Source organism: Siphateles boraxobius, unplaced genomic scaffold (genome assembly GCF_051911475.1).
Source record: "Siphateles boraxobius isolate OS27281-9 unplaced genomic scaffold, OSU_SipBor_1 61, whole genome shotgun sequence".
NCBI classification, from domain to species: Eukaryota; Metazoa; Chordata; class Actinopteri; order Cypriniformes; family Leuciscidae; genus Siphateles; species Siphateles boraxobius.
Window position 1 is genome coordinate 1,594,436 of NW_027509188.1, and position 22,032 is coordinate 1,616,467.

Below are 22,032 nucleotides of genomic sequence, written 5' to 3' on the forward strand. Positions count from 1 at the left end.
AAAGCGAGTCCACCATTGCCGGAAAAGTCCAGGTCTGCTTTTTTTTATAAGCTGACCCATGGACTGGCTAGCCGTAGGTCTCTGTGGCGCAATCGGACAGCGTGTTCGGCTGTTAACCGAAAGGTTGGTGGTTCGAGCCCACCCAGGGACGAATGCTGTTTTTCGTTGACATCCGGCCATGCAACCACCAACACAGCTGCAGAATTTAGCACACGTGTGTCCACTAAAACATCCGTGTCATTTCGGACGCATGACACGACGTTTCTTGGCCCCTTTTAGTGTTTACAGCTTGGTCAGTTGCTTTGTGTTCAGAGAAGACAGCGGGTGTTGTGAAAGTTTACATCAGCTTATGTTTGCTGTGGCGCGTGGATGGAATTGTCATGTTTTGTTCCGGGTGGTGGAGGCCTGTGTTCCAGAGAGGTCCTGCTCAAAACTCCTTTTAAAACACCATCGAGCATCCGTAATAACTTCCGACATTGATCGAACGTGGATTTCGTTCTCATAAAGAGGGAACCGGTAACTTGTAACCTATCAGGCTCTCAGGCATCAGGTCAATCGATTCGGCATAGGATTATATGTGCTAGCGTTTTTGCTTCCGTTTGGAGGTTGTGTCCCTCCAACTCTTTGTTGTATGACTCACTTTTGCCTTTGGATATTTGGAGAAGGTTGCCTTCGGTAACCGCTCTCTCACTCGACAGACCGAAACGGGGGGACGAATGGTGTTTTCCGTTGACGTCCTGCCATGCAACCACCAACACAGCTGCAGAATTTAGCACACGTGTGTCCACTAACACATCCGTGTCATTTCGGACGCATGAAACGACGTTTCTTGGCCCTTTTAGCGTTTACAGCTTGGTCAGTTGCTTTGTGTTCAAAGAAGACAGCGGGTGTTGTGAAAGTTTACATCAGCTTATGTTTGCTGTGGCGCGTGGATGGAATGCTCATGTTTTGTTCCGGGTGGTGGAGGCCTGTGTTCCAGAGAGGTCCTGCTCAAAACTCCTTTTAAAACACCATCGAGCATCCGTAATAACTTCCGACATTGATCGAACGTGGATTTCGTTCTCATAAAGAGGGCACCGGTAACTTGTAACCTATCAGGCTCTCAGGCATCAGGTCAATCGATTCAGCATAGGATTATATGTGCTAGCGTTTTTGCTTCCGTTTGGAGGTTGTGTCCCTCCAACTCTTTGTTGTATGACTCACTTTTGCCTTTGGATATTTGGAGAAGGTTGCCTTCGGTAACCGCTCTCTCACTCGACAGACCGAAACGGAACTTTAGCTCCAGGTTTTGCATATTATTGGCCTGCTCTACTGGGTCAAATTGTATCCCCCAACAACAGATATGGCTCAAACAAACAAAGTACACTCTAAGCCTACCTCTAGGCTTAACCCTGACTTTACCCGCAAGAGGCTATGCCAAGCCTGTGCGAAATGTGAGGCTCCCTTTCACGGGCGCAATTTAGGCACAGATAATGGACGCGACCAGCCCGAAGCAGGTCACCGCAGTTGCCCGACTAGCTCAGTCGGTAGAGCATGAGACTCTTAATCTCAGGGTCGTGGGTTCGAGCCCCACGTTGGGCGCATCTATTAGCCCTCTCTCTAATAGAGGAGGATTTTGTTCTTTCTCCTGGATTTTGTTCTCATAAGGAAGGCACCGGTAACTTGTAACCTATCAGGCTCTCAGGCATGAGGTCAATCGATTCGGCATAGGCCTATATGTACTAGCGTTTTTGATTCCGGTTGGAGGTTGTGTCCCTCCAACTCTTTGTTGTATGACTCACTTTTATCTTTGGATATTTGGAGAAGTTTGCCTTCGGTAACCGCTCTCTCACTCGACAGACCGAAACAGGGGGGAGGAATGGTGTTTTTCCGTCATAACTTCCGACATTGATCGAACGTGGATTTCGTTCTCATAAAGAGGGCACCGGTAACTTGTAACCTACCTAATGTGAGGCTCCCTTTCACGGGCGCAATTTTGGCACAGATAATGGCCGCGACCAGCCCGAAGCAGGTCACCTTAGTTGCCCGGCTAGCTCAGTCGGTAGAGCATGAGACTCTTAATCTCAGGGTCGTGGGTTCGAGCCCCACGTTGGGCGCATCTATTAGCCCTCTCTCTTCCCAACGGGGTCTCGTTTTCCAGCGTGGAAAGCGAGTCCACCATTGCCGGAAAAGTCCAGGTCTGCTTTTTTTTATAAGCTGACCCATGGACTGGCTGGCCGTAGGTCTCTGTGGTGCAATCGGACAGCGCGTTCGGCTGTTAACCGAAAAGTTGGTGGTTCGAGCCCACCCAGGGACGAATGGTGTTTTTCGTTGACGTCCGGCCATGCAACCACCAACACAGCTGCAGAATTTAGCACACGTGTGTCCACTAACACATACGTGTCATTTCGGACGCATGACACGACGTTTCTTGGCCCCTTTTAGCGTTTACAGCTTGGTCAGTTGCTTTGTGTTCAGAGAAGACAGCGGGTGTTGTGAAAGTTTACATCAGCTTATGTTTGCTGTGGCGCGTGGATGGAATACTCATGTTTTGTTCCTGGTGGTGGAGGCCTGTGTTCCAGAGAGGTCCTGCTCAAAACTCCTTTTAAAACACCATCGAGCATCCGTAATAACTTCCGACATTGATCGAACGTGGATTTTGTTCTCATAAGGAGGGCACCGGTAACTTGTAACCTATCAGGCTCTCAGGCATGAGGTCAATCGATTCGGCATAGGCCTATATGTACTAGCGTTTTTGATTCCGGTTGGAGGTTGTGTCCCTCCAACTCTTTGTTGTATAACTCACTTTTATCTTTGGATATTTGGAGAAGTTTGCCTTCGGTAACCGCTCTCTCACTCGACAGACCGAAACGGGGGGACGAATGGTGTTTTTCGTTGACGTCCTGCCATGCAACCACCAACACAGCTGCAGAATTTAGCACACGTGTGTCCACTAACACATCCGTGTCATTTCGGACGCATGAAACGACGTTTCTTGGCCCTTTTAGCGTTTACAGCTTGGTCAGTTGCTTTGTGTTCAAAGAAGACAGCGGGTGTTGTGAAAGTTTACATCAGCTTATGTTTGCTGTGGCGCGTGGATGGAATGCTCATGTTTTGTTCCGGGTGGTGGAGGCCTGTGTTCCAGAGAGGTCCTGCTCAAAACTCCTTTTAAAACACCATCGAGCATCCGTCTTAACTTCCGACATTGATCGAACGTGGATTCGTTCTCATAAAGAGGGCACCGGTAACTTGTAACCTATCAGGCTCTCAGGCATCAGGTCAATCGATTCGGCATAGGATTATATGTGCTAGCGTTTTTGCTTCCGTTTGGAGGTTGTGTCCCTCCAACTCTTTGTTGTATGACTCACTTTTGCCTTTGGATATTTGGAGAAGGTTGCCTTCGGTAACCGCTCTCTCACTCGACAGACCGAAACGGAACTTTAGCTCCGGGTTGTGCATATTATTGGCCTGCTCTACTGGGTCAAATTGTATCCCCCAACAACAGATATGGCTCAAACAAACAAAGTACACTCTAAGCCTACCTCTAGGCTTAACCCTGACTTTACCCGCAAGAGGCTATGCCAAGCCTGTGCGAAATGTGAGGCTCCCTTTCACGGGCGCAATTTAGGCACAGATAATGGCCGCGACCAGCCCGAAGCAGGTCACCTTAGTTGCCCGGCTAGCTCAGTCGGTAGAGCATGAGACTCTTAATCTCAGGGTCGTGGGTTCGAGCCCCACGTTGGGCGCATCTATTAGCCCTCTCTCTTCCCAACGGGCTCTCGGTTTCTAGCGTGGAAAGCGAGTCCACCATTGCCGGAAAAGTCCAGGTCTGCTTTTTTTTATAAGCTGACCCATGGACTTGCTGGCCGTAGGTCTCTGTGGCGCAATCGGACAGCGCGTTCGGCTGTTAACCGAAAGGTTGGTGGTTCGAGCCCACCCAGGGACGAATGGTGTTTTTCGTTGACGTCCGGCCATGCAACCACCAACACAGCTGCAGAATTTAGCACACGTGTGTCCACTAACACATCCGTGTCATTTCGGACGCATGACACGACGTTTCTTGGCCCCTTTTAGCGTTTACAGCTTGGTCAGTTGCTTTGTGTTCAGAGAAGACAGCGGGTGTTGTGAAAGTTTACATCAGCTTATGTTTGCTGTGGCGCGTGGATGGAATACTCATGTTTTGTTCCTGGTGGTGGAGGCCTGTGTTCCAGAGAGGTCCTGCTCAAAACTCGTTTTAAAACACCATCGAGCATCCGTAATAACTTCCGACATTGATCGAACGTGGATTTCGTTCTCATAAGGAGGGCACCGGTAACTTGTAACCTATCAGGCTCTCAGGCATGAGGTCAATCGATTCGGCATAGGCCTATATGTACTAGCGTTTTTGATTCCGGTTGGAGGTTGTGTCCCTCCAACTCTTTGTTGTATGACTCACTTTTATCTTTGGATATTTGGAGAAGTTTGCCTTCGGTAACCGCTCTCTCACTCGACAGACCGAAACGGGGGGACGAATGGTGTTTTTCGTTGACGTCCTGCCATGCAACCACCAACACAGCTGCAGAATTTAGCACACGTGTGTCCACTAACACATCCGTGTCATTTCGGACGCATGAAACGACGTTTCTTGGCCCTTTTAGCGTTTACAGCTTGGTCAGTTGCTTTGTGTTCAAAGAAGACAGCGGGTGTTGTGAAAGTTTACATCAGCTTATGTTTGCTGTGGCGCGTGGATGGAATGCTCATGTTTTGTTCCGGGTGGTGGAGGCCTGTGTTCCAGAGAGGTCCTGCTCAAAACTCCTTTTAAAACACCATCGAGCATCCGTCTTAACTTCCGACATTGATCGAACGTGGATTCGTTCTCATAAAGAGGGCACCGGTAACTTGTAACCTATCAGGCTCTCAGGCATCAGGTCAATCGATTCGGCATAGGATTATATGTGCTAGCGTTTTTGCTTCCGTTTGGAGGTTGTGTCCCTCCAACTCTTTGTTGTATGACTCACTTTTGCCTTTGGATATTTGGAGAAGGTTGCCTTCGGTAACCGCTCTCTCACTCGACAGACCGAAACGGAACTTTAGCTCCGGGTTGTGCATATTATTGGCCTGCTCTACTGGGTCAAATTGTATCCCCCAACAACAGATATGGCTCAAACAAACAAAGTACACTCTAAGCCTACCTCTAGGCTTAACCCTGACTTTACCCGCAAGAGGCTATGCCAAGCCTGTGCGAAATGTGAGGCTCCCTTTCACGGGCGCAATTTAGGCACAGATAATGGCCGCGACCAGCCCGAAGCAGGTCACCTTAGTTGCCCGGCTAGCTCAGTCGGTAGAGCATGAGACTCTTAATCTCAGGGTCGTGGGTTCGAGCCCCACGTTGGGCGCATCTATTAGCCCTCTCTCTTCCCAACGGGGTCTCGGTTTCCAGCGTGGAAAGCGAGTCCACCATTGCCGGAAAAGTCCAGGTCTGCTTTTTTTTATAAGCTGACCCATGGACTGGCTGGCCGTAGGTCTCTGTGGCGCAATCGGACAGCGCGTTCGGCTGTTAACCGAAAGGTTGGTGGTTCGAGCCCACCCAGGGACGAATGGTGTTTTTCGTTGACGTCCGGCCATGCAACCACCAACACAGCTGCAGAATTTAGCACACGTGTGTCCACTAACACATCCGTGTCATTTCGGACGCATGACACGACGTTTTTTGGCCCCTTTTAGCGTTTACAGCTTGGTCAGTTGCTTTGTGTTCAGAGAAGACAGCGGGTGTTGTGAAAGTTTACATCAGCTTATGTTTGCTGTGGCGCGTGGATGGAATACTCATGTTTTGTTCCTGGTGGTGGAGGCCTGTGTTCCAGAGAGGTCCTGCTCAAAACTCCTTTTAAAACACCATCGAGCATCCGTAATAACTTCCGACATTGATCGAACGTGGATTTTGTTCTCATAAGGAGGGCACCGGTAACTTGTAACCTATCAGGCTCTCAGGCATGAGGTCAATCGATTCGGCATAGGCCTATATGTACTAGCGTTTTTGATTCCGGTTGGAGGTTGTGTCCCTCCAACTCTTTGTTGTATAACTCACTTTTATCTTTGGATATTTGGAGAAGTTTGCCTTCGGTAACCGCTCTCTCACTCGACAGACCGAAACGGGGGGACGAATGGTGTTTTTCGTTGACGTCCTGCCATGCAACCACCAACACAGCTGCAGAATTTAGCACACGTGTGTCCACTAACACATACGTGTCATTTCGGACGCATGAAACAACGTTTCTTGGCCCTTTTAGCGTTTACAGCTTGGTCAGTTGCTTTGTGTTCAAAGAAGACAGCGGGTGTTGTGAAAGTTTACATCAGCTTATGTTTGCTGTGGCGCGTGGATGGAATGCTCATGTTTTGTTCCGGGTGGTGGAGGCCTGTGTTCCAGAGAGGTCCTGCTCAAAACTCCTTTTAAAACACCATCGAGCATCCGTAATAACTTCCGACATTGATCGAACGTGGATTTCGTTCTCATAAAGAGGGCACCGGTAACTTGTAACCTATCAGGCTCTCAGGCATCAGGTCAATCGATTCGGCATAGGATTATATGTGCTAGCGTTTTTGCTTCCGTTTGGAGGTTGTGTCCCTCCAACTCTTTGTTGTATGACTCACTTTTGCCTTTGGATATTTGGAGAAGGTTGCCTTCGGTAACCGCTCTCTCACTCGACAGACCGAAACGGAACTGTGCGAAATGTGAGGCTCCCTTTCACGGGCGCAATTTAGGCACAGATGATGGCCGCGACCAGCCCGAAGCAGGTCACCTTAGTTGCCCGGCTAGCTCAGTCGGTAGAGCATGAGACTCTTAATCTCAGGGTCGTGGGTTCGAGCCCCACGTTGGGCGCATCTATTAGCCCTCTCTCTTCCCAACGGGGTCTCGGTTTCCAGCGTGGAAAGCGAGTCCACCATTGCCGGAAAAGTCCAGGTCTGCTTTTTTTTATAAGCTGACCCATGGACTGGCTGGCCGTAGGTCTCTGTGGCGCAATCGGACAGCGCGTTCGGCTGTTAACCGAAAGGTTGGTGGTTCGAGCCCACCCAGGGACGAAGGGTGTTTTTCGTTGACGTCCGGCCATGCAACCACCAACACAGCTGCAGAATTTAGCACACGTGTGTCCACTAACACATCCGTGTCATTTCGGACGCATGACACGATGTTTCTTTGCCCCTTTTAGCGTTTACAGCTTGGTCAGTTGCTTTGTGTCCAGAGAAGACAGCGGGTGTTGTGAAAGTTTACATCAGCTTATGTTTGCTGTGGCGCGTGGATGGAATACTCATGTTTTGTTCCTGGTGGTGGAGGCCTGTGTTCCAGAGTCGTCCTGCTCAAAACTCCTTTTAAAACACCATCGAGCATCCGTAATAACTTCCGACATTGATCGAACGTGGATTTTGTTCTCATAAGGAGGGCACCGGTAACTTGTAACCTATCAGGCTCTCAGGCATGAGGTCAATCGATTCGGCATAGGCCTATATGTACTAGCGTTTTTGATTCCGGTTGGAGGTTGTGTCCCTCCAACTCTTTGTTGTATGACTCACTTTTATCTTTGGATATTTGGAGAAGTTTGCCTTCGGTAACCGCTCTCTCACTCGACAGACCGAAACAGGGGGGAGGAATGGTGTTTTTCGTTGACGTCCTGCCATGCAACCACCAACACAGCTGCAGAATTTAGCACACGTGTGTCCACTAACACATCCGTGTCATTTCGGATGCATGAAACAACGTTTCTTGGCCCTTTTAGCGTTTACAGCTTGGTCAGTTGCTTTGTGTTCAAAGAAGACAGCGGGTGTTGTGAAAGTTTACATCAGCTTATGTTTGCTGTGGCGCGTGGATGGAATGCTCATGCTTTGTTCCGGGTGGTGGAGGCCTGTGTTCCAGAGAGGTCCTGCTCAAAACTCCTTTTAAAACACCATCGAGCATCCGTCATAACTTCCGACATTGATCGAACGTGGATTTCGTTCTCATAAAGAGGGCACCGGTAACTTGTAACCTATCAGGCTCTCAGGCATCAGGTCAATCGATTCGGCATAGGATTATATGTGCTAGCGTTTTTGCTTCCGTTTGGAGGTTGTGTCCCTCCAACTCTTTGTTGTATGACTCACTTTTGCCTTTGGATATTTGGAGAAGGTTGCCTTCGGTAACCGCTCTCTCACTCGACAGACCGAAACGGAACTTTAGCTCCGGGTTGTGCATATTATTGGCCTGCTCTACTGGGTCAAATTGTATCCCCCAACAACAGATATGGCTCAAACAAACAAAGTACACTCTAAGCCTACCTCTAGGCTTAACCCTGACTTTACCCGCAAGAGGCTATGCCAAGCCTGTGCGAAATGTGAGGCTCCCTTTCACGGGCGCAATTTTGGCACAGATAATGGCCGCGACCAGCCCGAAGCAGGTCACCGCAGTTGCCCGGCTAGCTCAGTCGGTAGAGCATGAGACTCTTAATCTCAGGGTCGTGGGTTCGAGCCCCACGTTGGGCGCATCTATTAGCCCTCTCTCTTCCCAACGGGGTCTCGGTTTCCAGCGTGGAAAGCGAGTCCACCATTGCTGGAAAAGTCCAGGTCTGCTTTTTTTTATAAGCTGACCCATGGACTGGCTGGCCGTAGGTCTCTGTGGTGCAATCGGACAGCGCGTTCGGCTGTTAACCGAAAGGTTGGTGGTTCGAGCCCACCCAGGGACGAATGGTGTTTTTCGTTGACGTCCGGCCATGCAACCACCAACACAGCTGCAGAATTTAGCACACGTGTGTCCACTAACACATCCGTGTCATTTCGGACGCATGACACGACGTTTCTTGGCCCCTTTTAGCGTTTACAGCTTGGTCAGTTGCTTTGTGTTCAGAGAAGACAGCGGGTGTTGTGAAAGTTTACATCAGCTTATGTTTGCTGTGGTGCGTGGATGGAATACTCATGTTTTGTTCCTGGTGGTGGAGGCCTGTGTTCCAGAGAGGTCCTGCTCAAAACTCCTTTTAAAACACCATCGAGCATCCGTAATAACTTCCGACATTGATCGAACGTGGATTTTGTTCTCATAAGGAGGGCACCGGTAACTTGTAACCTATCAGGCTCTCAGGCATGAGGTCAATCGATTCGGCATAGGCCTATATGTACTAGCGTTTTTGATTCCGGTTGGAGGTTGTGTCCCTCCAACTCTTTGTTGTATAACTCACTTTTATCTTTGGATATTTGGAGAAGTTTGCCTTCGGTAACCGCTCTCTCACTCGACAGACCGAAACGGGGGGACGAATGGTGTTTTTCGTTGACGTCCTGCCATGCAACCACCAACACAGCTGCAGAATTTAGCACACGTGTGTCCACTAACACATCCGTGTCATTTCGGACGCATGAAACAACGTTTCTTGGCCCTTTTAGCATTTACAGCTTGGTCAGTTGCTTTGTGTTCAAAGAAGACAGCGGGTGTTGTGAAAGTTTACATCAGCTTATGTTTGCTGTGGCGCGTGGATGGAATGCTCATGTTTTGTTCCGGGTGGTGGAGGCCTGTGTTCCAGAGAGGTCCTGCTCAAAACTCCTTTTAAAACACCATCGAGCATCCGTAATAACTTCCGACATTGATCGAACGTGGATTTTGTTCTCATAAGGAGGGCACCGGTAACTTGTAACCTATCAGGCTCTCAGGCATGAGGTCAATCGATTCGGCATAGGCCTATATGTACTAGCGTTTTTGATTCCGGTTGGAGGTTGTGTCCCTCCAACTCTTTGTTGTATGACTCACTTTTATCTTTGGATATTTGGAGAAGTTTGCCTTCGGTAACCGCTCTCTCACTCGACAGACCGAAACGGGGGGACGAATGGTGTTTTTCGTTGACGTCCTGCCATGCAACCACCAACACAGCTGCAGAATTTAGCACACGTGTGTCCACTAACACATCCGTGTCATTTCGGACGCATGAAACGACGTTTCTTGGCCCTTTTAGCATTTACAGCTTGGTCAGTTGCTTTGTGTTCAAAGAAGACAGCGGGTGTTGTGAAAGTTTACATCAGCTTATGTTTGCTGTGGCGCGTGGATGGAATGCTCATGTTTTGTTCCGGTTGGTGGAGGCCTGTGTTCCAGAGAGGTCCTGCTCAAAACTCCTTTTAAAACACCATCGAGCATCCGTCTTAACTTCCGACATTGATCGAACGTGGATTCGTTCTCATAAAGAGGGCACCGGTAACTTGTAACCTATCAGGCTCTCAGGCATCTGGTCAATCGATTCGGCATAGGATTATATGTGCTAGCGTTTTTGCTTCCGTTTGGAGGTTGTGTCCCTCCAACTCTTTGTTGTATGACTCACTTTTGCCTTTGGATATTTGGAGAAGGTTGCCTTCGGTAACCGCTCTCTCACTCGACAGACCGAAACGGAACTGTGCGAAATGTGAGGCTCCCTTTCACGGGCGCAATTTAGGCACAGATAATGGCCGCGACCAGCCCGTAGCAGGTCACCTTAGTTGCCCGGCTAGCTCAGTCGGTAGAGCATGAGACTCTTAATCTCAGGGTCGTGGGTTCGAGCCCCACGTTGGGCGCATCTATTAGCCCTCTCTCTTCCCAACGGGGTCTCGGTTTCCAGCGTGGAAAGCGAGTCCACCATTGCCGGAAAAGTCCAGGTCTGCTTTTTTTTATAAGCTGACCCATGGACTGGCTGGCCGTAGGTCTCTGTGGCGCAATCGGACAGCGCGTTCGGCTGTTAACCGAAAGGTTGGTGGTTCGAGCCCACCCAGGGACGAAGGGTGTTTTTCGTTGACGTCCGGCCATGCAACCACCAACACAGCTGCAGAATTTAGCACACGTGTGTCCACTAACACATCCGTGTCATTTCGGACGCATGACACGATGTTTCTTTGCCCCTTTTAGCGTTTACAGCTTGGTCAGTTGCTTTGTGTCCAGAGAAGACAGCGGGTGTTGTGAAAGTTTACATCAGCTTATGTTTGCTGTGGCGCGTGGATGGAATACTCATGTTTTGTTCCTGGTGGTGGAGGCCTGTGTTCCAGAGTCGTCCTGCTCAAAACTCCTTTTAAAACACCATCGAGCATCCGTAATAACTTCCGACATTGATCGAACGTGGATTTTGTTCTCATAAGGAGGGCACCGGTAACTTGTAACCTATCAGGCTCTCAGGCATGAGGTCAATCGATTCGGCATAGGCCTATATGTACTAGCGTTTTTGATTCCGGTTGGAGGTTGTGTCCCTCCAACTCTTTGTTGTATGACTCACTTTTATCTTTGGATATTTGGAGAAGTTTGCCTTCGGTAACCGCTCTCTCACTCGACAGACCGAAACAGGGGGGAGGAATGGTGTTTTTCGTTGACGTCCTGCCATGCAACCACCAACACAGCTGCAGAATTTAGCACACGTGTGTCCACTAACACATCCGTGTCATTTCGGATGCATGAAACAACGTTTCTTGGCCCTTTTAGCGTTTACAGCTTGGTCAGTTGCTTTGTGTTCAAAGAAGACAGCGGGTGTTGTGAAAGTTTACATCAGCTTATGTTTGCTGTGGCGCGTGGATGGAATGCTCATGCTTTGTTCCGGGTGGTGGAGGCCTGTGTTCCAGAGAGGTCCTGCTCAAAACTCCTTTTAAAACACCATCGAGCATCCGTCATAACTTCCGACATTGATCGAACGTGGATTTCGTTCTCATAAAGAGGGCACCGGTAACTTGTAACCTATCAGGCTCTCAGGCATCAGGTCAATCGATTCGGCATAGGATTATATGTGCTAGCATTTTTGCTTCCGTTTGGAGGTTGTGTCCCTCCAACTCTTTGTTGTATGACTCACTTTTGCCTTTGGATATTTGGAGAAGGTTGCCTTCGGTAACCGCTCTCTCACTCGACAGACCGAAACGGAACTTTAGCTCCGGGTTGTGCATATTATTGGCCTGCTCTACTGGGTCAAATTGTATCCCCCAACAACAGATATGGCTCAAACAAACAAAGTACACTCTAAGCCTACCTCTAGGCTTAACCCTGACTTTACCCGCAAGAGGCTATGCCAAGCCTGTGCGAAATGTGAGGCTCCCTTTCACGGGCGCAATTTTGGCACAGATAATGGCCGCGACCAGCCCGAAGCAGGTCACCGCAGTTGCCCGGCTAGCTCAGTCGGTAGAGCATGAGACTCTTAATCTCAGGGTCGTGGGTTCGAGCCCCACGTTGGGCGCATCTATTAGCCCTCTCTCTTCCCAACGGGGTCTCGGTTTCCAGCGTGGAAAGCGAGTCCACCATTGCCGGAAAAGTCCAGGTCTGCTTTTTTTTATAAGCTGACCCATGGACTGGCTGGCCGTAGGTCTCTGTGGTGCAATCGGACAGCGCGTTCGGCTGTTAACCGAAAGGTTGGTGGTTCGAGCCCACCCAGGGACGAATGGTGTTTTTCGTTGACGTCCGGCCATGCAACCACCAACACAGCTGCAGAATTTAGCACACGTGTTTCCACTAACACATCCGTGTCATTTCGGACGCATGACACGACGTTTCTTGGCCCCTTTTAGCGTTTACAGCTTGGTCAGTTGCTTTGTGTTCAGAGAAGACAGCGGGTGTTGTGAAAGTTTACATCAGCTTATGTTTGCTGTGGCGCGTGGATGGAATACTCATGTTTTGTTCCTGGTGGTGGAGGCCTGTGTTCCAGAGAGGTCCTGCTCAAAACTCCTTTTAAAACACCATCGAGCATCCGTAATAACTTCCGACATTGATCGAACGTGGATTTTGTTCTCATAAGGAGGGCACCGGTAACTTGTAACCTATCAGGCTCTCAGGCATGAGGTCAATCGATTCGGCATAGGCCTATATGTACTAGCGTTTTTGATTCCGGTTGGAGGTTGTGTCCCTCCAACTCTTTGTTGTATAACTCACTTTTATCTTTGGATATTTGGAGAAGTTTGCCTTCGGTAACCGCTCTCTCACTCGACAGACCGAAACGGGGGGACGAATGGTGTTTTTCGTTGACGTCCTGCCATGCAACCACCAACACAGCTGCAGAATTTAGCACACGTGTGTCCACTAACACATCCGTGTCATTTCGGACGCATGAAACAACGTTTCTTGGCCCTTTTAGCATTTACAGCTTGGTCAGTTGCTTTGTGTTCAAAGAAGACAGCGGGTGTTGTGAAAGTTTACATCAGCTTATGTTTGCTGTGGCGCGTGGATGGAATGCTCATGTTTTGTTCCGGGTGGTGGAGGCCTGTGTTCCAGAGAGGTCCTGCTCAAAACTCCTTTTAAAACACCATCGAGCATCCGTAATAACTTCCGACATTGATCGAACGTGGATTTTGTTCTCATAAGGAGGGCACCGGTAACTTGTAACCTATCAGGCTCTCAGGCATGAGGTCAATCGATTCGGCATAGGCCTATATGTACTAGCGTTTTTGATTCCGGTTGGAGGTTGTGTCCCTCCAACTCTTTGTTGTATGACTCACTTTTATCTTTGGATATTTGAAGAAGTTTGCCTTCGGTAACCGCTCTCTCACTCGACAGACCGAAACGGGGGGACGAATGGTGTTTTTCGTTGACGTCCTGCCATGCAACCACCAACACAGCTGCAGAATTTAGCACACGTGTGTCCACTAACACATCCGTGTCATTTCGGACGCATGAAACGACGTTTCTTGGCCCTTTTAGCATTTACAGCTTGGTTAGTTGCTTTGTGTTCAAAGAAGACAGCGGGTGTTGTGAAAGTTTACATCAGCTTATGTTTGCTGTGGCGCGTGGATGGAATGCTCATGTTTTGTTCCGGTTGGTGGAGGCCTGTGTTCCAGAGAGGTCCTGCTCAAAACTCCTTTTAAAACACCATCGAGCATCCGTCTTAACTTCCGACATTGATCGAACGTGGATTCGTTCTCATAAAGAGGGCACCGGTAACTTGTAACCTATCAGGCTCTCAGGCATCTGGTCAATCGATTCGGCATAGGATTATATGTGCTAGCGTTTTTGCTTCCGTTTGGAGGTTGTGTCCCTCCAACTCTTTGTTGTATGACTCACTTTTGCCTTTGGATATTTGGAGAAGGTTGCCTTCGGTAACCGCTCTCTCACTCGACAGACCGAAACGGAACTTTAGCTCCGGGTTGTGCATATTATTGGCCTGCTCTACTGGGTCAAATTGTATCCCCCAACAACAGATATGGCTCAAACAAACAAAGTACACTCTAAGCCTACCTCTAGGCTTAACCCTGACTTTACCCGCAAGAGGCTATGCCAAGCCTGTGCGAAATGTGAGGCTCCCTTTCACCGGCGCAATTTAGGCAGAGATAATGGCCGCCACCAGCCCGAAGCAGGTCACCTTAGTTGCCCGGCTAGCTCAGTCGGTAGAGCATGAGACTCTTAATCTCAGGGTCGTGGGTTCGAGCCCCACGTTGGGTGCATCTATTAGCCCTCTCTCTTCCCAACGGGGTCTCGGTTTCCAGCGTGGAAAGCGAGTCCACCATTGCCGGAAAAGTCCAGGTCTGCTTTTTTTTATAAGCTGACCCATGGACTGACTGGCCGTAGGTCTCTGTGGCGCAATCGGACAGCGCGTTCGGCTGTTAACCGAAAGGTTGGTGGTTCGAGCCCACCCAGGGACGAAGGGTGTTTTTCGTTGACGTCCGGCCATGCAACCACCAACACAGCTGCAGAATTTAGCACACGTGTGTCCACTAACACATCCGTGTCATTTCGGACGCATGACACGATGTTTCTTTGCCCCTTTTAGCGTTTACAGCTTGGTCAGTTGCTTTGTGTCCAGAGAAGACAGCGGGTGTTGTGAAAGTTTACATCAGCTTATGTTTGCTGTGGCGCGTGGATGGAATACTCATGTTTTGTTCCTGGTGGTGGAGGCCTGTGTTCCAGAGTCGTCCTGCTCAAAACTCCTTTTAAAACACCATCGAGCATCCGTAATAACTTCCGACATTGATCGAACGTGGATTTTGTTCTCATAAGGAGGGCACCGGTAACTTGTAACCTATCAGGCTCTCAGGCATGAGGTCAATCGATTCGGCATAGGCCTATATGTACTAGCGTTTTTGATTCCGGTTGGAGGTTGTGTCCCTCCAACTCTTTGTTGTATGACTCACTTTTATCTTTGGATATTTGGAGAAGTTTGCCTTCGGTAACCGCTCTCTCACTCGACAGACCGAAACAGGGGGGAGGAATGGTGTTTTTCGTTGACGTCCTGCCATGCAACCACCAACACAGCTGCAGAATTTAGCACACGTGTGTCCACTAACACATCCGTGTCATTTCGGATGCATGAAACAACGTTTCTTGGCCCTTTTAGCGTTTACAGCTTGGTCAGTTGCTTTGTGTTCAAAGAAGACAGCGGGTGTTGTGAAAGTTTACATCAGCTTATGTTTGCTGTGGCGCGTGGATGGAATGCTCATGTTTTGTTCCGGGTGGTGGAGGCCTGTGTTCCAGAGAGGTCCTGCTCAAAACTCCTTTTAAAACACCATCGAGCATCCGTCATAACTTCCGACATTGATCGAACGTGGATTTCGTTCTCATAAAGAGGGCACCGGTAACTTGTAACCTATCAGGCTCTCAGGCATCAGGTCAATCGATTCGGCATAGGATTATATGTGCTAGCGTTTTTGCTTCCGTTTGGAGGTTGTGTCCCTCCAACTCTTTGTTGTATGACTCACTTTTGCCTTTGGATATTTGGAGAAGGTTGCCTTCGGTAACCGCTCTCTCACTCGACAGACCGAAACGGAACTTTAGCTCCGGGTTGTGCATATTATTGGCCTGCTCTACTGGGTCAAATTGTATCCCCCAACAACAGATATGGCTCAAACAAACAAAGTACACTCTAAGCCTACCTCTAGGCTTAACCCTGACTTTACCCGCAAGAGGCTATGCCAAGCCTGTGCGAAATGTGAGGCTCCCTTTCACGGGCGCAATTTTGGCACAGATAATGGCCGCGACCAGCCCGAAGCAGGTCACCTTAGTTGCCCGGCTAGCTCAGTCGGTAGAGCATGAGACTCTTAATCTCAGGGTCGTGGGTTCGAGCCCCACGTTGGGCGCATCTATTAGCCCTCTCTCTTCCCAACGGGGTCTCGTTTTCCAGCGTGGAAAGCGAGTCCACCATTGCCGGAAAAGTCCAGGTCTGCTTTTTTTTATAAGCTGACCCATGGACTGGCTGGCCGTAGGTCTCTGTGGTGCAATCGGACAGCGCGTTCGGCTGTTAACCGAAAGGTTGGTGGTTCGAGCCCACCCAGGGACGAATGGTGTTTTTCGTTGACGTCCGGCCATGCAACCACCAACACAGCTGCAGAATTTAGCACACGTGTGTCCACTAACACATCCGTGTCATTTCGGACGCATGACACGACGTTTCTTGGCCCCTTTTAGCGTTTACAGCTTGGTCAGTTGCTTTGTGTTCAGAGAAGACAGCGGGTGTTGTGAAAGTTTACATCAGCTTATGTTTGCTGTGGCGCGTGGATGGAATACTCATGTTTTGTTCCTGGTGGTGGAGGCCTGTGTTCCAGAGAGGTCCTGCTCAAAACTCCTTTTAAAACACCATCGAGCATCCGTAATAACTTCCGACATTGATCGAACGTGGATTTTGTTCTCATAAGGAGGGCACCGGTAACTTGTAACCTATCAGGCTCTCAGGCATGAGGTCAATCGATTCGGCATAGGCCTATATGTACTAGCGTTTTTGATTCCGGTTGGAGGTTGTGTCCCTCCAACTCTTTGTTGTATAACTCACTTTTATCTTTGGATATTTGGAGAAGTTTGCCTTCGGTAACCGCTCTCTCACTCGACAGACCGAAACGGGGGGACGAATGGTGTTTTTCGTTGACGTCCTGCCATGCAACCACCAACACAGCTGCAGAATTTAGCACACGTGTGTCCACTAACACATCCGTGTCATTTCGGACGCATGAAACAACGTTTCTTGGCCCTTTTAGCATTTACAGCTTGGTCAGTTGCTTTGTGTTCAAAGAAGACAGCGGGTGTTGTGAAAGTTTACATCAGCTTATGTTTGCTGTGGCGCGTGGTTGGAATGCTCATGTTTTGTTCCGGGTGGTGGAGGCCTGTGTTCCAGAGAGGTCCTGCTCAAAACTCCTTTTAAAACACCATCGAGCATCCGTAATAACTTCCGACATTGATCGAACGTGGATTTTGTTCTCATAAGGAGGGCACCGGTAACTTGTAACCTATCAGGCTCTCAGGCATCAGGTCAATCGATTCGGCATAGGATTATATGTGCTAGCGTTTTTGCTTCCGTTTGGAGGTTGTGTCCCTCCAACTCTTTGTTGTATGACTCACTTTTGCCTTTGGATATTTGGAGAAGGTTGCCTTCGGTAACCGCTCTCTCACTCGACAGACCGAAACGGAACTTTAGCTCCGGGTTGTGCATATTATTGGCCTGCTCTACTGGGTCAAATTGTATCCCCCAACAACAGATATGGCTCAAACAAACAAAGTACACTCTAAGCCTACCTCTAGGCTTAACCCTGACTTTACCCACAAGAGGCTATGCCAAGCCTGTGCCAAATGTGAGGCTCCCTTTCACTGGCGCAATTTAGGCACAGATAATGGACGCTACCAGCCCGAAGCAGGTCAACGCAGTTGGCCTGCTAGCTCAGTCGGTAGAGCATGAGACTCTTAATCTCAGGGTCGTGGGTTCGAGCCCCACGTTGGGAGCATCTATTAGCCCTCTCTCTTCCCAGAGGGGTCTCGGTTTCCAGCGTGGAAAGCGAGTCCACCATTGCCGGAAAAGTCCAGGTCTGCTTTTTTTTATAAGCTGACCCATGGACTGGCTGGCCGTAGGTCTCTGTGGCGCAATCGGACAGCGCGTTCGGCTGTTAACCGAAAGGTTGGTGGTTCGAGCCCACCCAGGGACGAATGGTGTTTTTCGTTGACGTCCGGCCATGCAACCACCAACACATCTGCAAAATTTAGCACACGTGTGTCCACTAACACATCCGTGTCATTTCGGACGCATGACACGACGTTTCTTGGCCCCTTTTAGCGTTTACAGCTTGGTCAGTTGCTTTGTGTTCAGAGAAAACAGCGGGTGTTGTGAAAGTTTACATCAGCTTATGTTTGCTGTGGCGCGTGGATGGAATACTCATGTTTTGTTCCTGGTTGTGGAGGCCTGTGTTCCAGAGAGGTCCTGCTCAAAACTCCTTTTAAAACACCATCGAGCATCCGTAATAACTTCCGACATTGATCGAACGTGGATTTTGTTCTCATAAGGAGGGCACCGGTAACTTGTAACCTCTCAGGCTCTCAGGCATGAGGTCAATCGATTCGGCATAGGCCTATATGTACTAGCGTTTTTGATTCCGGTTGGAGGTTGTGTCCCTCCAACTCTTTGTTGTATGACTCACTTTTATCTTTGGATATTTGGAGAAGTTTGCCTTCGGTAACCGCTCTCTCACTCGACAGACCGAAACGGGGGGACGAATGGTGTTTTTCGTTGACGTCCTGCCATGCAACCACCAACACAGCTGCAGAATTTAGCACACGTGTGTCCACTAACACATCCGTGTCATTTCGGACGCAGGAAACGACGTTTCTTGGCCCTTTTAGCGTTTACAGCTTGGTCAGTTGCTTTGTGTTCAAAGAAGACAGCGGGTGTTGTGAAAGTTTACAGCAGCTTATGTTTGCTGTGGCGCGTGGATGGAATGCTCATGTTTTGTTCCGGGTGGTGGAGGCCTGTGTTCCAGAGAGGTCCTGCTCAAAACTCCTTTTAAAACACCATCGAGCATCCGTAATAACTTCCGACATTGATCGAACGTGGATTTCGTTCTCATAAAGAGGGCACCGGTAACTTGTAACCTATCAGGCTCTCAGGCATCAGGTCAATCGATTCGGCATAGGTTTATATGTGCTAGCGTTTTTGCTTCCGTTTGGAGGTTGTGTCCCTCCAACTCTTTGTTGTATGACTCAGTTTTGCCTTTGGATATTTGGAGAAGGTTGCCTTCGGTAACCGCTCTCTCACTCGACAGACCGAAACGGAACTTTAGCTTCGGGTTGTGCATATTATTGGCCTGCTCTACTGGGTCAAATTGTATCCCCCAACAACAGATATGGCTCAAACAAACAAAGTACACTCTAAGCCTACCTCTAGGCTTAACCCTGACTTTACCCGCAAGAGGCTATGCCAAGCCTGTGCGAAATGTGAGGCTCCCTTTCACGGGCGCAATTTAGGCACATATAATGGCCGCGACCAGCCCGAAGCAGGTCACCTTAGTTGCCCGGCTAGCTCAGTCGGTAGAGCATGAGACTCTTAATCTCAGGGTTTTGGGTTCGAGCCCCACGTTGGGCGCATCTATTAGCCCTCTCTCTTCCCAACGGGGTCTCGGTTTCCAGCGTGGAAAGCGAGTCCACCATTGCCGGAAAAGTCCAGGTCTGCTTTTTTTTATAAGCTGACCCATGGACTGGCTGGCCGTAGGTCTCTGTGGCGCAATCGGACAGCGCGTTCGGCTGTTAACCGAAAGGTTGGTGGTTCGAGCCCACCCAGGGACGAATGGTGTTTTTCGTTGACGTCCGGCCATGCAACCACCAACACAGCTGCAGAATTTAGCACACGTATGTCCACTAACACATCCGTGTCATTTCGGACGCATGACACGACGTTTCTTGGCCCCTTTTAGCGTTTACAGCTTGGTCAGTTGCTTTGTGTTCAGAGAAGACAGCGGGTGTTGTGAAAGTTTACATCAGCTTATGTTTGCTGTGGCGCGTGGATGGAATACTCATGTTTTGTTCCTGGTGGTGGAGGCCTGTGTTCCAGAGAGGTCCTGCTCAAAACTCCTTTTAAAACACCATCGAGCATCCGTAATAACTTCCGACATTGATCGAACGTGGATTTTGTTCTCATAAGGAGGGCACCGGTAACTTGTAACCTATCAGGCTCTCAGGCATGAGGTCAATCGATTCGGCATAGGCCTATATGTACTAGCGTTTTTGATTCCGGTTGGAGGTTGTGTCCCTCCAACTCTTTGTTGTATGACTCACTTTTATCTTTGGATATTTGGAGAAGTTTGCCTTCGGTAACCGCTCTCTCACTCGACAGACCGAAACGGGGGGACGAATGGTGTTTTTCGTTGACGTCCTGCCATGCAACCACCAACACAGCTGCAGAATTTAGCACACGTGTGTCCACTAACACATCCGTGTCATTTCGGACGCATGAAACGACGTTTCTTGGCCCTTTTAGCGTTTACAGCTTGGTCAGTTGCTTTGTGTTCAAAGAAGACAGCGGGTGTTGTGAAAGTTTACATCAGCTTATGTTTGCTGTGGCGCGTGGATGGAATGCTCATGTTTTGTTCCGGGTGGTGGAGGCCTGTGTTCCAGAGAGGTCCTGCTCAAAACTCCTTTTAAAACACCATCGAGCATCCGTAATAACTTCCGACATTGATCGAACGTGGATTTCGTTCTCATAAAGAGGGCACCGGTAACTTGTAACCTATCAGGCTCTCAGGCATCAGGTCAATCGATTCGGCATAGGATTATATGTGCTAGCGTTTTTGCTTCCGTTTGGAGGTTGTGTCCCTCCAACTCTTTGTTGTATGACTCACTTTTGCCTTTGGATATTTGGAGAAGGTTGCCTTCGGTAACTGCTCTCTCACTCGACAGACCGAAACGGAACTTTAGCTCCGGGTTGTGCATATTATTGGCCTGCTCTACTGGGTCAAATTGTATCCCCCAACAACAGATATGGCTCAAACAAACAAAGTACACTCTAAGCCTACCTCTAGGCTTAACCCTGACTTTACCCGCAAGAGGCTATGCCAAGCCTGTGCGAAATGTGAGGCTCCACCATTCGGGCGCAATTTAGGCACAGATAATGGCCGCGACCAGCCCGAAGCAGGTCACCTTAGTTGCCCGGCTAGCTCAGTCGGTAGAGCATGAGACTCTTAATCTCCGGGTCGTGCGTTCGAGCCCCACGTTGGGCGCATCTATTAGCCCTCTCTCTTCCCAACGGGGTCTCGGTTTCCAGCGTGGAAAGCGAGTTCACCATTGCCGGAAAAGTCCAGGTCTGCTTTTTTTATAAGCTGACCCATGGACTGGCTGGCCGTAGGTCTCTGTGGCGCAATCGGACAGCGCGTTCGGCTGTTAACTGAAAGGTTGGTGGTTCGAGCCCACCCAGGGACGAATGGTGTTTTTCGTTGACGTCCGGCCATGCAACCACCAACACAGCTGCAGAATTTAGCACACGTGTGTCCACTAACACATCCGTGTCATTTCGGACGCATGACACGACGTTTCTTGGCCCCTTTTAGCGTTTACAGCTTGGTCAGTTGCTTTGTGTTCAGAGAAGACAGCGGGTGTTGTGAAAGTTTACATCAGCTTATGTTTGCTGTGGCGCGTGGATGGAATACTCATGTTTTGTTCCTGGTGGTGGAGGCCTGTGTTCCAGAGAGGTCCTGCTCAAAACTCCTTTTAAAACACCATCGAGCATCCGTAATAACTTCCGACATTGATCGAACGTGGATTTCGTTCTCATAAAGAGGGCACCGGTAACTTGTAACCTATCAGGCTCTCAGGCATCAGGTCAATCGATTCGGCATAGGATTATATGTGCTAGCGTTTTTGCTTCCGTTTGGAGGTTGTGTCCCTCCAACTCTTTGTTGTATGACTCAGTTTTGCCTTTGGATATTTGGAGAAGGTTGCCTTCGGTAACCGCTCTCTCACTCGACAGACCGAAACGGAACTTTAGCTTCGGGTTGTGCATATTATTGGCCTGCTCTACTGGGTCAAATTGTATCCCCCAACAACAGATATGGCTCAAACAAACAAAGTACACTCTAAGCCTACCTCTAGGCTTAACCCTGACTTTACCCGCAAGAGGCTATGCCAAGCCTGTGCGAAATGTGAGGCTCCCTTTCACGGGCGCAATTTAGGCACATATAATGGCCGCGACCAGCCCGAAGCAGGTCACCTTAGTTTTCCGGCTAGCTCAGTCGGTAGAGCATGAGACTCTTAATCTCAGGGTTTTGGGTTCGAGCCCCACGTTGGGCGCATCTATTAGCCCTCTCTCTTCCCAACGGGGTCTCGGTTTCCAGCGTGGAAAGCGAGTCCACCATTTCGTTCTCATAAAGAGGGCACCGGTAACTTGTAACCTATCAGGCTCT

At 49.3% G+C, this 22,032-nt stretch overlaps 27 non-coding genes across 27 annotated transcripts; all 27 read left to right on the forward strand.

Moving 5' to 3' along the window:
* Window positions 1-77: 77 nt before the first annotated feature.
* On the forward strand, window positions 78-151 carry trnan-guu (transfer RNA asparagine (anticodon GUU)). The gene has a single exon. It is a non-coding gene; the product is annotated as a tRNA-Asn (tRNA).
* A 1,357-nt stretch (window positions 152-1,508) lies between these two features.
* trnak-cuu (transfer RNA lysine (anticodon CUU)) lies at window positions 1,509-1,581 on the forward strand. Its single transcript has one exon. It is a non-coding gene; the product is annotated as a tRNA-Lys (tRNA).
* A 442-nt stretch (window positions 1,582-2,023) lies between these two features.
* On the forward strand, window positions 2,024-2,096 carry trnak-cuu (transfer RNA lysine (anticodon CUU)). Its single transcript has one exon. It is a non-coding gene; the product is annotated as a tRNA-Lys (tRNA).
* Window positions 2,097-2,222: 126 nt separating this feature from the next.
* On the forward strand, window positions 2,223-2,296 carry trnan-guu (transfer RNA asparagine (anticodon GUU)). The gene has a single exon. It is a non-coding gene; the product is annotated as a tRNA-Asn (tRNA).
* Window positions 2,297-3,652: 1,356 nt separating this feature from the next.
* Window positions 3,653-3,725, forward strand: trnak-cuu (transfer RNA lysine (anticodon CUU)). Its single transcript has one exon. It is a non-coding gene; the product is annotated as a tRNA-Lys (tRNA).
* A 126-nt stretch (window positions 3,726-3,851) lies between these two features.
* Window positions 3,852-3,925, forward strand: trnan-guu (transfer RNA asparagine (anticodon GUU)). The gene has a single exon. It is a non-coding gene; the product is annotated as a tRNA-Asn (tRNA).
* Window positions 3,926-5,281: 1,356 nt separating this feature from the next.
* On the forward strand, window positions 5,282-5,354 carry trnak-cuu (transfer RNA lysine (anticodon CUU)). Its single transcript has one exon. It is a non-coding gene; the product is annotated as a tRNA-Lys (tRNA).
* Window positions 5,355-5,480: 126 nt separating this feature from the next.
* Window positions 5,481-5,554, forward strand: trnan-guu (transfer RNA asparagine (anticodon GUU)). The gene has a single exon. It is a non-coding gene; the product is annotated as a tRNA-Asn (tRNA).
* A 1,208-nt stretch (window positions 5,555-6,762) lies between these two features.
* Window positions 6,763-6,835, forward strand: trnak-cuu (transfer RNA lysine (anticodon CUU)). The gene has a single exon. It is a non-coding gene; the product is annotated as a tRNA-Lys (tRNA).
* A 126-nt stretch (window positions 6,836-6,961) lies between these two features.
* Window positions 6,962-7,035, forward strand: trnan-guu (transfer RNA asparagine (anticodon GUU)). Its single transcript has one exon. It is a non-coding gene; the product is annotated as a tRNA-Asn (tRNA).
* Window positions 7,036-8,393: 1,358 nt separating this feature from the next.
* Window positions 8,394-8,466, forward strand: trnak-cuu (transfer RNA lysine (anticodon CUU)). Its single transcript has one exon. It is a non-coding gene; the product is annotated as a tRNA-Lys (tRNA).
* Window positions 8,467-8,592: 126 nt separating this feature from the next.
* trnan-guu (transfer RNA asparagine (anticodon GUU)) lies at window positions 8,593-8,666 on the forward strand. The gene has a single exon. It is a non-coding gene; the product is annotated as a tRNA-Asn (tRNA).
* Window positions 8,667-10,436: 1,770 nt separating this feature from the next.
* Window positions 10,437-10,509, forward strand: trnak-cuu (transfer RNA lysine (anticodon CUU)). Its single transcript has one exon. It is a non-coding gene; the product is annotated as a tRNA-Lys (tRNA).
* Window positions 10,510-10,635: 126 nt separating this feature from the next.
* trnan-guu (transfer RNA asparagine (anticodon GUU)) lies at window positions 10,636-10,709 on the forward strand. The gene has a single exon. It is a non-coding gene; the product is annotated as a tRNA-Asn (tRNA).
* Window positions 10,710-12,067: 1,358 nt separating this feature from the next.
* trnak-cuu (transfer RNA lysine (anticodon CUU)) lies at window positions 12,068-12,140 on the forward strand. Its single transcript has one exon. It is a non-coding gene; the product is annotated as a tRNA-Lys (tRNA).
* A 126-nt stretch (window positions 12,141-12,266) lies between these two features.
* Window positions 12,267-12,340, forward strand: trnan-guu (transfer RNA asparagine (anticodon GUU)). The gene has a single exon. It is a non-coding gene; the product is annotated as a tRNA-Asn (tRNA).
* Window positions 12,341-14,259: 1,919 nt separating this feature from the next.
* trnak-cuu (transfer RNA lysine (anticodon CUU)) lies at window positions 14,260-14,332 on the forward strand. The gene has a single exon. It is a non-coding gene; the product is annotated as a tRNA-Lys (tRNA).
* A 126-nt stretch (window positions 14,333-14,458) lies between these two features.
* Window positions 14,459-14,532, forward strand: trnan-guu (transfer RNA asparagine (anticodon GUU)). Its single transcript has one exon. It is a non-coding gene; the product is annotated as a tRNA-Asn (tRNA).
* A 1,358-nt stretch (window positions 14,533-15,890) lies between these two features.
* Window positions 15,891-15,963, forward strand: trnak-cuu (transfer RNA lysine (anticodon CUU)). The gene has a single exon. It is a non-coding gene; the product is annotated as a tRNA-Lys (tRNA).
* Window positions 15,964-16,089: 126 nt separating this feature from the next.
* Window positions 16,090-16,163, forward strand: trnan-guu (transfer RNA asparagine (anticodon GUU)). Its single transcript has one exon. It is a non-coding gene; the product is annotated as a tRNA-Asn (tRNA).
* A 1,358-nt stretch (window positions 16,164-17,521) lies between these two features.
* Window positions 17,522-17,595, forward strand: trnak-cuu (transfer RNA lysine (anticodon CUU)). The gene has a single exon. It is a non-coding gene; the product is annotated as a tRNA-Lys (tRNA).
* A 124-nt stretch (window positions 17,596-17,719) lies between these two features.
* Window positions 17,720-17,793, forward strand: trnan-guu (transfer RNA asparagine (anticodon GUU)). The gene has a single exon. It is a non-coding gene; the product is annotated as a tRNA-Asn (tRNA).
* A 1,357-nt stretch (window positions 17,794-19,150) lies between these two features.
* Window positions 19,151-19,223, forward strand: trnak-cuu (transfer RNA lysine (anticodon CUU)). Its single transcript has one exon. It is a non-coding gene; the product is annotated as a tRNA-Lys (tRNA).
* A 126-nt stretch (window positions 19,224-19,349) lies between these two features.
* Window positions 19,350-19,423, forward strand: trnan-guu (transfer RNA asparagine (anticodon GUU)). The gene has a single exon. It is a non-coding gene; the product is annotated as a tRNA-Asn (tRNA).
* A 1,357-nt stretch (window positions 19,424-20,780) lies between these two features.
* On the forward strand, window positions 20,781-20,853 carry trnak-cuu (transfer RNA lysine (anticodon CUU)). Its single transcript has one exon. It is a non-coding gene; the product is annotated as a tRNA-Lys (tRNA).
* Window positions 20,854-20,978: 125 nt separating this feature from the next.
* On the forward strand, window positions 20,979-21,052 carry trnan-guu (transfer RNA asparagine (anticodon GUU)). The gene has a single exon. It is a non-coding gene; the product is annotated as a tRNA-Asn (tRNA).
* Window positions 21,053-21,846: 794 nt separating this feature from the next.
* On the forward strand, window positions 21,847-21,919 carry trnak-cuu (transfer RNA lysine (anticodon CUU)). The gene has a single exon. It is a non-coding gene; the product is annotated as a tRNA-Lys (tRNA).
* Window positions 21,920-22,032: the final 113 nt, after the last annotated feature.